We start from the raw sequence: 16,347 nt of genomic DNA, 5'->3' as shown, positions 1-16,347 counted from the left end.
TCTTCATTGCAAACAGAAATTGAAAGAATTTGTTGCCACTCGTCCAGCCCTGCAAAAGATGCTTAAAGATGTGTTACACACAGAAACACAGAAACACGGTCATCAATATGAAAGAAGGTGAAGGAAGGAAACCAAGGAAGGAAAGCTCACAGCAAAAGATCACAGGGAATTCAAAGCATATATTAGAACTTATCTTTGGCAAATGGCAGGGCAAAGTTACCACTTATCATTAGTCGCATTGAACGTGAATGGCCTGAACTGTCCAGTTAAAAGACACCGATCGGCTGATTGGGTAAAGGAACAAAACCCATCTATTTGCTGCTTACAAGAAACACATCTTTCCAACAAAGATCCATACAGACTGAAAGTGAAAGACTGGAAAAAGATATACCATGCCAACAGAAATGAAAAAAGAGCGGGCGTAGCCATCTTAATATCGAACAACATAAACTTTACCACAAAAACTGTTAAGAGAGACAAAGAGGGACACTATATCATGATTAAGGGATCAATTCAACAGGAAGATATAACAATTATCAATGTATATGCACCTAACTACAGGGCACCAGTTTATCTAAAAGATTTATTAACGGACTTAAAGGGAGACTTAGACCCCAATACAGTAGTACTGGGGGACTTCAATACTCCACTCTCAGAAATAGACAGATCATCTGGTCAGAAGATCAACAAGGATACAGTAGATTTAAACGACACTATAGCCCAAATGGATCTAACAGATATATACAGAACTTTCAATCCTACAGCTAAAGATTTTACATTCTTCTCAGCAGTACATGGAAGCTTCTCTAGGATTGACCACATACTAGGCCATAAAGCAAGTCTCAGCAAATTCAAAAGAATTAGAATCATACCATGCAGCTTCTCAGACCATAAAGGAATGAAGTTGGAAATTAGCAACTCAGGAATCCCTAGAGCATACGCAAACACATGGAGATTGAACAACATGCTCCTGAATGAACAATGGGTCATAGAAGAAATCAAAAGAGAAATCAAAAACTTTCTGGAAGTAAATGAGGATAACAGCACAACATACCAAAACTTATGGGACGCAGCAAAAGCAGTGTTAAGAGGAAAGTTTATATCAATAGGTGCCTACATCAAGAAATTGGAAAGACACCAAATAGATGAGCTTTCAAATCACCTCAAGGATCTAGAAAACCTACAGCAAATCAGACCCAAATCTAGTAGGAGAAGAGAAATAATTAAAATCAGAGAAGAAATCAACAGGATTGAATCAAGAAAAACATTCCAAAAAATCAGCCAAACGAGGAGCTGGTTTTTTGAAAAAATAAACAAAATTGACACCCCATTGGCCCAACTAACTAAAAAAAGAAGAGAAAAGACCCAAATCAATAAAATCAGAGATGAAAAAGGAAATGTAACAACAGACACCACAGAAATAAAAATAGTCATCAGAAATTACTACTAGGACTTGTATGTCAACAAACAGGGAAACCTATCAGAAATGGATAGATTCCTGGACACATGCAACCTACCTAAATTGAACCATGAAGACATTGAAAACCTAAACAGACTCATAACTGAGACAGAAATTGAAACAGTAAATAAAGGCCCTCCCAACAAAGGAAAGCCCAGGACCAGATGGATTCACTGCTGATTTCTACCAGACATTTAAAGAAGAAATAACTCCAATTCTCAAACTATTCAGAACAATCAAAAAAGAGGGAATCCTCCCAAATTCTTTCTATGAAGCCAGCATCACCTTAATTCCTAAGCCGGAAAAAGATGCAGCACTGAAAGAGAATTACAGACCAATATCCCTGATGAACATAGATGCAAAAATCCTCAATAAAATTCTCGCCAATAGAATGCAACAACACATCAGAAAGATCATCCACCCAGACAAAGTAGGATTTATCCCAGGTATGCAGGGGTGGTTCAACATTTGCAAATCAATCAAGGTGATACACCACATTAACAGACTGCAGAAGAAAAACCATATGATTATCTCAATAGATGCCGAGAAAGCATTTGATAAAATACAACACCCGTTCATGATGAAAACTCTAAGCAAACTGGGTTTGGCAGGTTAAAATTTCTAATAAAGGTATGGAATTACTCTTCCCTTTCATATATGAAGTCAACATTTTCTTGTATCAATGAGTTGTTATCCACTGAATGACATTTTAGGTGCATATAAGTGACCTGAAAAGTAATTCAGGAAGGCAGAGTTGATAAGGCATCAAGGATAAGTATGTGTTAACTTGGTGCAAGAATTATCCATGAATGAGATTTATATGTCAAAAGATAAGAAATGAGTAAATAAGTACATGCATAGGATAAAAGATGAACTTTCGATTGTAGGAATGTAATAGAATTGTGATGTCAGATATTATGCACATTCCATCTTCTTTCTAGGAAAGATAAAATTAGCAGTAACATATTTAACTGAATGTCATAAGAAAAGAGTGGTCAAATTATACAAGATGGCTTCTTAGTTATACCCAGGTACATAGAGCTGATCTATGCAAATTTTAAGTCAGAATGCGTTAACTTTTTGTAATTCTACAGTTACTCCAATACTTTATCTACTCATTGTCCTATAATCAGTAATACAATGTCTGAAAAATTGGTCCCTATGAGATTATCAGTCCTATTGCTTATTTTATTTATTTATTTATTTATTTATTTATTTATTTTGACAGGCAGAGTTAGACAGTGAGAGAGAGAGAGACAGACAGAAAGGTCTTCCTTTTTCCATTGGTTCACCCCACAATGGCCACTGCGGCCGGTGCACTGTGGCCTGTGCACCGCGCTGATCCAAAGCCAGGAGCCAGGTGCATCTCCTGGTCTCCCATGTGGGTGCAGGGCCCAAGCACTAGGGCCATCCTCCACTGCACTCCTCGGCCACAGCAGAGAGCTGGACTGGAAGAGGAGCAACCGGGACAGAATCCGGCGCCCCAACTGGGACTAGAACCCGGGGTGCCGGAGCCACAGGCGGAGGATTAGCCTATTGAGCCATGACGCTGGCCCAGTCCTATTACTTATAATATGTTATCAAAATCATTTACCAGAAGAGGGCTATCCCAAACTCCAAGTAATGCATTTGTAATGATAAATTTGAATATAGAATGAAAACTGAAAAAAAAATCTGTTTTAGGGAATTACCTTTTTGATAAATTCAAGATCTACCATTTAATTACACTTGAACATTCTTTGAATTCTTATATACTGTTAAATAGTACACAGAAGATGTAAATGAAAAAAGATACTGGATAATGATCTTTGCTGATTTGAAACAGTGACACACACACACACACACACACACCCCACATGCTTAGAGCAACAAATGATTCTCATGTCAAGATCTCTGGTTTAATCAGGAACCACATGGGGAATTGCTTATAATTTATAACCTTCCCGGTAAGAAGTAAAAATATTACCTAGTGTAAAACAGGATTTGAGTGGTAGCTTGATTTTGTATGTAATCATTTCCTTCCTTTAACCTCATCTGCTAGATTTTTTGCCATTACTTGAATTATACATAGCCCCTAATTCTAGGCCTTGATCCTGGTTTCTACGACAATTGAATTAGGACCTTATTTTCTTGTACATTGCTAGAACAGAAGAATTCGGTTGTCCAGTGATACTCAGACGATAATACATAAAACACCAATGTTTATTTATACTTTCCTTTTTAGAATTATACAGTCTTAACAATTCCATTGTATTTTTCCTGTCTGAGCAACTTATCAAGTATTCAAGAAAAGGGATACTCTTAATATACTATTTTATTTAGAGATAAAGCCATAGGGTAGGGAGTTTAATATTTATCTTTATAAACAGATTTAATTTAAGGGAATAAATATTACACATACAAATAAGTCCTTCTTTAATTTGCATATATAAATGTATGGAAGAAAATATGTGTATATTTTAACCTATTGCAGAGCAGATATAATTATGTGTATGTATATTTACACACAGAAATTACATATGAATTATAAATACAGATGATTTTCTAATCTAGAAATAAGCACTAATAATAGGTAGATGAATAGCCATAAATAAATACACACACACAAACACACAGAGGCATCTATCAAGACACATGATGGTCTATGTAATGAACTCCACACAGAACAAAACACATTTAGTAATACGTTAGTAGTTGATATTTTTGGACAATTTCCAGCTGTCCTTATTTTGAAAAGGAAAGTCAAGAAAGGATCCAAGACCCTACCTCCTATGGGAAAACTTTTTTATCATTATTGACTTCTCATGGAGAAAGAACAGCTGGAGAAGAAGAAATGAAAGGTTTTTTATGGCATGCTTTTACTTTAACTACAAGAACTTTTATCCCAGTGATCAGTTTTTCTACCTTGTAGAATTATGATTAGCCTGTTGCCTTTTCAATATGGGTCAGACAGTTAACATGTTGCTGCTATTCCTTCCACCACCCTTCAGTTTTTAAGTATTGTCATGACCATGCACTCTAATTTTCAAATTGGATTTGGATTTGTTCCAGATACCCCTTACAGAAATTGCTTTCTGACGAAAAGTGGCTTACCCTGTGCATGGTGTTTGGAACTGATGCTGTGGCTACCTCATATGGTTGGAATACAAACCTCATACTATCTTTGCCAGATGCTAGGTTTCAGGGTAGAAATTTTATCATTTTTCCTTTAAAAAGCTTTATAACATCTTTTATATATACTAGAGTCCAGTTCACTAATTTTAATAAATTTAATATTAATAACTAGGCTCCAACAGGTAATCTTGAATTTTCTTTCTGTTTCACAATTTATACTCTTAGGTATTACTTTGCTTACTTTTTTGTATAGTGGGATTTTGTTGGTGTATTTCCTAACAATAGGCATTTGAGAGCTTAAGAAATTTTGAAATTACAATCAATTACTGCTGCAAAAATAAATCATCTATCCAGAATGATTGATTCTTTCAGTTTAATTAGATATTTTAGATGGCATACAATCCCTTCCTTTGACAATTTCTAATAATAAGGAAAGAAAGACATTTATTTTTAGTCCTATGTACCTCATACTTATGTACTTCATACTTCAAGATTTTTTAGCATCTTAGGTGATCAAATAGTTATTAATCATGTTTGAGCAATTTCTAAATAGGTTGAAAACAATGGATATAGTTTTGAATATCACCTAATTCTATTATCCTCTGGCAATGCACTTATTTTCTTAATTAAATGCACTTTTGTTCTTTCAAAAGCATTGAAACTTCAAATGTCCTAATTAATTAATAATACTACCAGCATATGTGTTTTTAAAGATTTTTAAAACTTCTTTGAAAGACAGAATTACAGGAACAGGTCAATCAACTAATATTTTGAGATTTTAATCAACTAAAATAGAAAATGTAAAAATAAATATACTGAGCAGAAAATCAGTATGTTGTTATATTTAAAATGGCATTATTGTAATTTATATTGTGAACAAAAGATTGGTACTTAAGTCTTAAGAGATTTAATAAAAAATAGCAGTCACCTACCTGGAATAAGTGGGATGTTTTCTCTGGGTTCAGGAAAGATTCATTATATGTGATTCAAAAAACATGATACATCACAACAAATTAAAAAATAAAAACTATATGATTATCTCAATAGATGCAGAGAAATCATTTTAAAGAATGCAACATCCTTTCATGATAAAAAAAAAAACTTAAGCAAATTGGCTACAGATGGAATATACCTAAATACAATCAAAGCAACATATGGCAAACCCACGGCCAGCATCATAATGAATGGAGAAAGGGTGGAAGCATTTCCACTAAAATCCAGTGCCAGATAATGATGCTTAAGCTCACCATTCTCTTCAATATAGTTCTAGAAGTTAGCCAAAGACATTAGGCAAGAAAAGGAAATAAAAGTAACACCAATGGGAAAAGAGGAATTGAAATTATCTGTTTGCAGATAAAAAGAGACTATATGGAGGGGAATTAAAGATCTCCACTAAGAGATTATTGGGTCTCATGAGAGAGTTTGACACACTTGCAGGATATAAAATCAACACACAAAAAATCAGTAGCATTTGTCATGGCTCAGAAAAAACTCATGGCTCAGTGTCATGGCTCAGAAAAAAACTTGTAATATGAATCCCAGTCACAATATCTACAAAAATTAACAACTTTGGAGTAAATTCAACCAAGAACATGAAAGATCTCTATAGTGAAAATCACAAAACATTAAGGGAAGAAATACAAAAAGACACAAAAACAGAAAAATCTCCCATAAACATGGATTGGAAAAATTAATATAATCAAAATGTCCGTAATACCCAAAGCAATTTACAGATGCAATGCTATCAAAATCCAAATGTCAAGGGTTTTCTTCTCAGATATAGAAAAAAAATGACCCTAAAATTCATATGGAATCATAAGAGAATGGATAGTTAAAGCAGTCTTAAAGAATAAAACAAAGCTGGGGTCACCACAACACCAGATTTCAAGACACATCACTGGGTAATTAAAATAAAAACAGCCTGATACACGATCAAAAATAGATATATGACCCGATGGAACAGATTAGAAATCTCAGAAATTAATCCACACATCTACAACCAGCTAATGTTTTATGAACAAGCTAGACTCACTCATTGGAGACAGGACAGTGTCTTCAACAAATGGTGTTAGGAAAGTGGATCTTTGCGTGCAGAAGTATGTAACAAGACCTTAGTGTTACACCTATGCTGGAGACTAGCTCCAGCCAGTCCAGGGACCCCAAGGTGTGGGAGGTATTGGCGCTCGAAGAAATGAGAGACACTCACAGTAAGGCTGATGGCAGGGCTCTGGCTCTCAAGCACCAGACATTTTTCCAACTTTTATTTAATAAACATAAATTTCCAAAGCATAACTTTTGGATTATAGTGGCTTTTCCCCCCATAGCCTCCCTCCAACCGGCAAGCATCCCATCTCCCACTCCCTCTCCCATCCCATTCTTCATCAAGATTCATTTTCAATTACCTTTATATACAGAAGATCAATTTAGTATATACTAAGTAATGATATCAGCAGTTTGCACGCACAGAGAAACACAAAGTATAAAGTACTGTTTAAGTACTAGTTATACCGTTAATTCACATCCTCACCAGTATCTGTTGTTAGTTGATTTCTGAATGTGAGCCATTCTAACCGGGGTGAGGTGAAACCTCATTGTGGTTTTGATTTGCATTTCCCTGATGGCTAGTGATCCTGAACATTTTTTTTTTTCATTTGTCTGATGTCCATTTGGATTTCCTCTTTTGAAAAATGTCCATTGAGGTCCTTGGCCCATCTCTTAAGTGGGTTGTTTGTTTTGTTGTTGTGGAGTTTCTTGATCTCTTTGTAGATTCTAGTTATTAATCCTTTATCTGTTGCATAGTGTGCAAATTCTGTCGGTTGCCTCTTCACTTTCCTGACTGTTTTCTTTTGTAGTACAGAAACTTCTCAATTTGATGCAATCCCAGTAGTTAATTTTGGCTTTGACTGCCTGTGTCTCTAGGGTCTTTTCCAAGAAGTCTTTGCCTGTGCCTCTATCTTGCAGGGTTTCTCTGATGTTCTCTAATAATTTGATGGTGTTGGGTCATAGATTTAGTTCTCTAATCCATGTTGAGTGGATTTTTGTGTAAGGTGTAAGGTAGGGAGCTTGGTTCATGCTTCTGCATGTGGAGATCCAGTTTTCCCAGCACCATTTGTTGAATAGACTGTCCTTGCTCCAGGAATTGGTTTTAGATCCTTGATCAATATAAGTTGGCTGTAGATGTTTGGATTGATTTCTGGGAGCACCAGACTTTATTTTTATATCATGTTACATAATGGTTCTTTCTTACAATGAAAAAATCTGTTGTCCATTTTCTCAGAACCATTGACCTTGTATTTTATGTTGCCTTTAGACTCTATGTCTACACCTTGTTACAATTTCTTTGACTTCAAGGTCATATACAAAGCATGGGTTACAGTCATGGACAGGTGCCACACAACAATTTTCAAGAGCACATTCAGAGCATGGATTACAATTATAGACAAGTACGAGATAACAGTTGCCCACACAAGCCAAGGCCTAGATTGTTGTCCAGCTGTGCAGAAATTGGCTACACAGCTAGAGTATCACCTTCCTAATCTAATCTTCTCTAGAAGCCCCAATGTTCAAAGCAGGCCCTTTTTTAAATGTAACACTTCTTTGCAGTTCTTTCTGTAACTCTAATTTGTTTATTGTACTTATTTAAAGGTTCACTTAGATCTATTCTACAGTTTTGACATCCTAACCATTGTTGTATTTATAGCATATATTGAATTAAAGTTTTAATATCATTTATCTTTTTCTAGTGGGAATATCTTTGAATTCTTTTCCACAAACAGCTCAACATTGCATAAAGCATTAACTCCTTCTCCTACACTAACATTCTGCTTGATGAAAATTCTACAAAGTAATGGACCTTTTGGGGATTATGAGACTAATTGTTCCGCCCTAAAATTAGGAATAAAACAATCATTAGCAAGACCACCAGGAAGTTCCGGCTTTCTTATGCAGAGTGTAGTCCCAACAAACCTAAAACCACCAATGGGACCACAGTTGTCCTTCTCATGCCTTGCTGAGACAAACCTTCTGCTCCCACCTTGTCAGCCAGCCAAAGTTGCCTTGGCCTCGTCACACCTAATTAAAAAATCATCCCACAATGGATCAAGGATCTAAACACAAGTCTTAAAAAATCTAATTAGTAGAGAAAAACATAGGGGAAATATTACAAGACATTTGTCTAGGCAAAGACTACTTGATTAAGACAGCAGGTGCACAGGTGATTACAGCACATGATACAGGGGTTAATATCCAAAATATTTAACTGGATTCAACTCAACAATAACAAAACAGAATCCAGTTAAGAAATAGGCAAAGGTTATGAACAGACATTTTTCAAAAACTGAAATAAAATGGCTACAGACACATGAAAAGATGCTCAGGATCTCTAGTCATCAGGGAAATGCAAATAAAAAACACAATGATGTTTCCCAGTTTCATCCATTTTGTCGCCAATTTCTGGACTTATTTTTTTATACTGCTTTGTAGTATTCCATGATGTACATATCCCATAATTTCTTTAGCTAATCTTCATTGATGGGCATTTGGGTTGATTCTGTGTCTTTGCTGTTGTGATTTGAGCTGCAATAAAGATGAAGGTACTGACAGCTTTTTATTTCTTTTTTTTTAAAAGGATGCAATTTTCATAGGTACAACATAAGGAATATAGTGGTTTTTCCCCCATGTCTACCTTCCCACCCCAACTCTCGTCCCACCTCCTACTTCCTCTCCCATCTAATTCTTTATTAAGATTCATTTTTATTTAACTATATACTGAAGACCAACTCTATACTAAGTAAAAACTTCAAAAGTTTGCACACATACACACACACAATGTAAAAGTACTGTTTGAAAACAAGTTTTGCAGTTAATTCGCATAGTACAACTCATTAAGAACAGAGGTCCTACATAGGGAGTAAGTGCACAGTGACTTCTGTTGTTAATTTAACACTTAACACTCTTATTTACGATGACAGTAATCACCTGAGGCTCTTGCCATGAGCTTCCAATATTATTGAAGCCTTTGTGACCACAAACTCCATCAGTATTTAGACAAGGCCATAAGCAAAGTGGAAATTCTCTCCTCCAGAGAAAAGTGCATCCTTCTTTCATAGCCCCTTCTTTCAACTGGGGTCTCAGTCACAGAGATCCTTCATGTAGGATATTTTTTGCCACATGTCTTGGCTTTCCATGCCTGAATTGCGCTCATGAGCTTTTCAGCTACATCCAAATGTCTTAAGGGCTGATTCTGTTACTTAAAGCAATTGTCATTCTAGGAGTCTGCTGTGTGGACAACTTCCCATGTTGGGCAGTCCCTCTTTTTTAAATTCTATTATTAATACCAAGCACTTGATGCTATTTATATGGTCTCTTTAACATTTAATCCTATCTATATGTTCACTTTAACACTTAATATGATCACATAAACAACTAAGATGGCGTTTTACAGCTTTGCAGTTACAAACCCCCTGCTCCCTATCTTATTGCCCCTCATATTTGAGACCTATTTTCAATTGACTTTCTATATATATATATATATATATGATTTACTTAATTTTAAATAAAGAGTTCAACATATAGTATGAAGAAGAGAAAAGAAAAGAAACATAAATAAAAATAAAAATAAACTGTTTATCCACAGTCAAGAAGAGGGCTGTTCTAGTAATTATTTTTCAAAATGTCAATTTCACTTCTACAGATTTCATTTTAGGTGCACTATTATTTCTTTTTTTTAACTTTTATTTGATGAATATAAATTTCCAAAGTACAGTTTATGGATTACAATGGCTTCCCCCCCATAACATCCCTCCCACCCACAACCCTCCCCTCTCCTGCTCCCTCTCCCCTTCCATTCACATCAAGATTCCTTTTCAATTCTCTTTATATACAGAAGATCAGTTTAGCGTATATTAAGTAAAGATTTCAACGGTTTGCACGCGCATAGAAACACAGAGTGAAAAATACTGTTTGAGTACTGGTTATAGCATTAAATCCCAATGTATAGCACATTAAGGACAGAGATACTACATGAAGAGTAAGTGCACAGTGACTCCTGTTGTTGACTTAACAAATTGACACTCTTGTTTATGGTGTCAGTCATCACCCTAGGCTCTTGTCATGAGTTTCCAAGGCTATGGAAGCCTTTTGAGTTCACCGACTCTGATCATATTTAGACAAGGCCATGGTCAAAGTGGAAGTTCTCTCCTCCTTTCAGAGAAAGGTACCTTCTTCTTTGATGACCTGTTCTTTCCACTGGGATCTCAGTCGCAGAGATCTTTCATTTAGGTCATTTTTTTTTTTTTTTTGCAGAATGTCTTGGCTTTCCATGCCTTAAATACTCTTCATAGGCTTTTCAGCTGGATCTGAATGCGTTAAGGGCTGATTCTGAGGCCAGAGTGCTGTTTAGGACATCCGCCATTCTATGAGTCTGCTGTGTATCTCGCTTCCCATGTTGGATCGTTCTCTCCCTTTTTTATTCTATCAGCTAGTATTTGCAGACACTAGTCTTGTTTATGTGATCCCTTTGACTCTTAGTCCTATCATTACGATCAATTGTGAACAGAAATTGATCACTTGGACTAGTGAGATGGCACTGGTACATGCCACCTTGATGGGATTGAATTGGAATCCCCTGGTATGTTTCTAACTCTACTGTTTGGGGCAAGTCAGCTTGAGCATGTCCCAAATTGTATATCTCTTCCCTCTCTTATTCCTACTCTTATATTTAACAGGGATCACATTTCAGTTAAGTTTCAACACTTAAGAATAACTGTGTATTGATTACAGAATTCAACCAAAAGTATTAAGTATATCAAAAAAAAACTACTAAGAGGGATAATGTATTAAGTTGTTCATAAACAGTCAGGACGAGAGCTGATCAAGTCACCGTTTCTCATAGTGTCCATTTCACTTCAACAGGTTTCCCCTTTGGTTCTCAGTTAGTTGTCGCCAATCAGGGAGAACACATGATATTTGTCCCTTTGGGACTGGCTTAATTCACTCAGCATGATGTTTTCCAAATTCCTCCATCTTGTTGCAAATGACTGGGTTTCGTTTTTTTTTTTTTTTTGACTGCTGTATAGTATTCTATAGAGTACATGTCCCACAATTTCTTTATCCAGTATACTGTTGATGGGCATTTGGGTTGGTTCCAATCTTAGCTATTGTGAATTGAGCTGCAACAAACATTAAGGTGCAGACAGCTTTTTTGTTTGCCAATTTAATTTCCTTTGGGTAAATTCCCAGGAGTGGGATGGCTGGGTTGTATGGTAGGGTTATATTAGGGTTTCTGAGGAATCTCCAGACTGACTTCCATAGTGGCTTAACAGTTTGCATTCTCACCAAAAGTGGGTTAGTGTCCCTTTCTTCCCACATCCTCTCTAGCATCTGTTGTTGGTAGATTTCTGTATGTGAGTCATTTTAACCGGGGTGAGGTGAAACCTCATTGTGGTTTTGATTTGCATTTCCCTGATTGCTAGTGATCTTGAACATTTTTTCATGTGTCCATTTGGATTTCCTCTTTTGTAAAATGTCTATTGAGGTTTTTGGCCCATCTCTTAAGTGGGTTGTTTGTTTTGATGCTGTGGTGTTTCTTGATTTCTTTGTAGATTCTTGTTATCAACCCTTTTTCTGTTGCTTATTTTGCAAATATTTTTCCCATTCTATCAGTTGCCTCTTCACTTTCCTGACTGTATCCCTCTTATCTCTCCTAACAGTTTTTGTGGTAAAGTTTATGTTGTCCGATATTAAGATGGCTACGCCTGCTCTTTTTTCATTTCTGTTGGCATGGTATATCTTTTTCCAGCCTTTCACTTTCAGTCTGTATGGATCTTTGTTGGAAAGATGTGTTTCTTGTAAGCAGCAAATAGATGGGTTTTGTTCCTTAAGCCAATCAGCCAATCGGTGTCTTTTAACTGGACAGTTCAGACCATTAACGTTCAATGTGACTATTGATAAGTAGTAACTTTGCCCTGCCATTTGCAAAAGATATTTTCTAATATATGCTTTGAATTCCCTGTGATCTGTTGCTGTGAGGTTTCCTTCCTTTACCTTCTTTCATATTGATGACCGTGTTTCTGTGTTTCTGTGTGTAACACATCTTTAAGCATCTTTTGCAGGGCTGGACGAGTGGCGACAAATTCTTTCAATTTCTGTTTGCTATGAAAGATCTTTATTTCACCTTAAATCACAAATGAGAGCTTAGCAGGATATAATATTCTGGATTGGCAGTTTTTCTCTCTTAGTACCTGGGCTATATCCTGCCATTCCCTCCTAACTTGTAGGGTTTCTGATGAGAAGTCAGCTGTGAGTCTGATTGGAGATCCTCTGAGAGTAATCTGACATTTCTCTCTTGCCCATTTTAGGATCTTTTATTTATGTTTCACTGCAGTGAGTTTAATTACAGCATGTAGTTGTGAGGATCTCTTTAGGTCATGTTTATTAGGGGCTCTATGAGCTTCCTGTACTAGGATGTCTCTGTCCTTCTCCAAACCCGGGAAATTTTCTGCTAGTATCTCACTAAAAAGGCCTTCTAATCCTTTCTCCCTCTCCATGCCTTCAGGAACTCCTAGAACCCGAATGTTGGGTTTTTTAAATAGTATTCTGAAGATTCCCGACAATATTTTTTAGATTTCTAATTTCCTCTTCTTTTCTTTGGTTTGACTGTATATTTTCCTGTTCTCTGTCTTCTAAGTCCGATATTCTCTCTTCTGCTTCACCCATTCTGTTTTTAAGGCTCTCTAATGTGTTTGTCATTTGATCTATTGAATTCTTCATTTCATTATGATTTCTCGTCACTATCGCAGTTTCATGTTCTACTAGTTGTTTCATTTCATTTTGATTCCTCCTTAATATTTCATTTTTGTGAGAGAGATTTTCTATCTTGTCCATTAAGGATTTCTGCAGTTCAAGAACTTGTTTTTGAGAACTTCTTAATGTTCTTATCAATTTTTTTGAGATCTGCTTCTTGCATTTCTTTTATCTCATCATCTTCATAATCTTGAATTTGGGTGTCTTTTTTATTTGGGGTCACCATAGTGTTTTCCTTGTTCTTGTTACCTCAGTTTCTGAATTTTTTGGCATATTGGAGATATTCTTTGGGTTCTTCGGTGTGGTGCTTTTTCTCGTTATACTGTGACTCTAGATTAAGTGGACTGTCTGCTTTCGATGGATCCTTAGAGGCTGTGATGGGTGTGTCCAGAGAGCTCTGTTTGGTTCTTCATGGTTAAGGGTGTGCCAAATGTGACTCACCCAGATTGTTCTCTCGCTCGCTGACTCTCTCTCTCATTTTTTTTTTGACTCAGAAGGGAAGTAATTCTGCACAGCTGAGTGGAACTGAAGGTAGTTGATGTATGAAATCTGGTCCCTGTGGGTATTAGTCTACTCTACCCCTGGGACCACACAAAGAGTTTATGCAGCCCTCAGTGTGGTCTCAGATTTCTCCACAGTCTCTCACCGGTTTGCCAAGGTTACTAAGTTTGTGTACTCGGCGATTTCTCTCGCCCTGCCCCCCTCAGATTTTCACAGTCTCAGTTCATTAGCTCCCCACTTTCACTAGGTCCTAACCTCCTGTTATTTCTCCCCACCAGAGTCAGGTTTTTCTGCTTGGCTAATGGCAGGCGCCGCTTTACATACATAAAATGGCGTCTGTTCTTTGTCTTGCTCGGCTTTTTAAGGTGAGTGGAGAGAGAGGCTAATGTCCATGCCAATTCCCCTTATTTATCCATTTTTTTCTCTCCTCCAGTCAGCCTGGTGAACTTTCCCCAGTGGGGCTTCAGGCCTCATTCCCTTTAGGCTCTTTCTGCCTTTCCCTGCAATGTCTCGGGTGACTGAGGTTTTTGTCTCACCTCCCCTTCCAGCGCTGGCGCACAGACTCTGCGGCTCGGCTCCTGCGGCTCAGCTCCCACGGCTCAGCTCCCATGGCTCAGCTTCCACGTGGTGGGCAACCTTGCTCTCCCCGTAGGTCCTCCATGTCACATCCACTAGATCCATAAGAGTTTCCTCTGCAATTTTTTCCTGATCTTTTTCCTGAGGGTACAGTAACTCCACTTTTATTAAACTATTTTTTCCCAGACTATCAGTGTGTGCCCTCACTATTCTGCCATCTTGGCCAGAACTCAGGTGCACTGTTATTTCTTACAGATCAGGGAGAACATATAGTATTTGTCCATTTGGATCTGGCTTATTTCACTAAGTATGAAGTTTTACAGATTGGTCCATTTTGTTGGAAATGACTAGATTTCATTTTTTTTTACAGCTCTGTAGTATTCCATAATGTATATATTCCATAATCTCTTTATCTAGTCTTCAGTTGATGGGCGTTTAGGTGGATTCCATCTCTTAGCTATGGTGAATTGAGCTGCAATAAACATGGATGTACAGATAGCTCTTTTGTTTACTGAATTCATTTCCCTTGGGCAAATTCCCAGGAGTGGCATGGCTGGGTCATATGGTAGGTCTATATTCAGATTTTTGAGGTATCTCCATAGTGTCTTCCATAGTTGCTTTACCAGTTTACGTTCCTACCAACAGTACATTCAGGTACTTTTCTGCCTGCATCCTCTCAAGCATTTGTCGTTTGTTGATTTCTGTGTAAGATCCATTCTAACTGGAATGAGGTAAAACTTTATTGTGGTTTTGATTTGCATTTCCCTGATGGCTAGCAATCCTTAGCATTTTTTTCATGTGTTTGTTGGCCCTTTGGATTTCTTCTTTTAAAAAATGCTTGCTTAAGTTCTATGTCATATTCTTAACCATATTGTTTGTTTTGTTGTTGTTTCTTTAGCTCTCTATATGTTCTGTTTATTAATCCTTTATCAATTGTTTAGTTTGTAGATATGTTCTTCCATTCTTTTGTGGTCTCTTCACTTTGATGATTGTTTCTTTTGCAGTTCAGAAGCTTCTCATTGTGATGTAATCCCATTTGTCAATTTTGGCTTTTATTGCCTATGTCTATGGGGTGTTTTCCAAGAACTCTTAGACTATGCTGATGTCTTGTAGGTATTCCCCAACGATCTCTAATTATTTGATGCTGTTGGTTCATAGATTTGACCCCGAATCCCTTAAGCTGGCTGATAAAAATAGCAGCTTATGGTTATGGAGATCAAATGCATAGGAATAAGTGGTGAGATGATCATATAGATAAGATCAAGTGTTAAAATGATCATATAAATAGGACTAACTGTTTGGAAACATTTAGTAGACAGAATCAAAAAGGAGTGAAGGCACTGACATGGGAAGCAATCCATACAGCAGACTCATAGAATGACAATCACTTTAAGTAGCACTCTGACCTCAGAATTGGCCCTTAAGGCATTCCAGTCTTGCTGGAAAGCCTAGGGGGAGCATTTCAGGCATGAAAATCCAAGACACTCTGGAAAAAAATTGGCTTACATAAAAGAACTCTGTGGATGAGACCCCAGTAGAAAGAAGTGGCCACCAAAGAAGGATGTACTTTTCTGTGAAGGGAAGAGAGACTTCCACTCTGCTTAAGGTCTTGTAAGACTGGTGGATCCAAAAGGCTTCCGTAGCTGAGGCAGCTCATGTCAGGAGCCTTGGGTGATCACTGATTTTATCTCTAAGAGTGTTATTTGTTAAATAAACAAGAGTCACTGTGCACTAACTTCCCATGCAGGACCTCTGTCCCCAAAGAGTTGTATCATGAGACTTAATAGTAAAACTTGCTCTCAAGAATCACTTCCCTTTAGTGTATTAAATGAAGGATATTATGATGTCGTAAGTTATAGTTATGTCTAAGAGATCATAAAAGATGTATCACCCTT

The sequence above is a fragment of the Oryctolagus cuniculus genome, chromosome 9 (genome assembly GCF_964237555.1).
Source record: "Oryctolagus cuniculus chromosome 9, mOryCun1.1, whole genome shotgun sequence".
Taxonomy (NCBI): Eukaryota; Metazoa; Chordata; class Mammalia; order Lagomorpha; family Leporidae; genus Oryctolagus; species Oryctolagus cuniculus.
This window is presented reverse-complemented; position numbering follows the sequence as displayed.